The sequence below is a fragment of the Penaeus monodon genome, chromosome 24, assembly GCF_015228065.2.
Source record: "Penaeus monodon isolate SGIC_2016 chromosome 24, NSTDA_Pmon_1, whole genome shotgun sequence".
Classification (NCBI taxonomy): domain Eukaryota; kingdom Metazoa; phylum Arthropoda; class Malacostraca; order Decapoda; family Penaeidae; genus Penaeus; species Penaeus monodon.
In genome coordinates, this window is record NC_051409.1 from 33,704,896 (window position 1) to 33,705,483 (window position 588).

Here is a 588-nt window from a genome sequence, read left to right on the forward strand (position 1 = left end):
CACCTATGCCCTGTTCTTCCCTTCTCTCGCTTTGCCCTTTTTACCTTCCCTTCTCCCTTACATCTCTCTTCCTCTTCTCTCCTTCTCCCTCCTCCTTGGCCCATCCCCCTCTCCCTTTTCTCCCCTTCTCCTTATCCCTTTGCCCTTCCCCTCTCTCCTTCTTCTCCCTCTATCCTCCTGCCTTTCCTCTCTCTTTCTCGACCGCTCTCTCCTCTCCCCTTCTTTATCACACACCATTTCCTTTTTCCCCTTCACTCTCTTCTCTTCCTTCATCCCCTTGTCCACACTCTCTCCCTCTCTTCTTACCTTTCTCTCACCCCCTTGCCGTACTTCTTTATCCCTTTTTCCCTTTTGTACTTTATTTTTATATTCTCTTTCTCTGTCTGTCTGTCTGTGTCTGTCTGTGTCTGTTTGTCTTCCCCTTCTTCTCCCTTTCTCCTGTATCAACCCCTCTCTCCCATCACTCTTCCCCCCTCCAGTTTTCCCCTTCAGTACAAACGCGGTCTCGGAATAGGGATCTGACAGGTTGGGAGAAGTTCACTTGTTATATAAAAGGAGGGGGGAGGGGAAATGGGGAGCTTCTGGCAT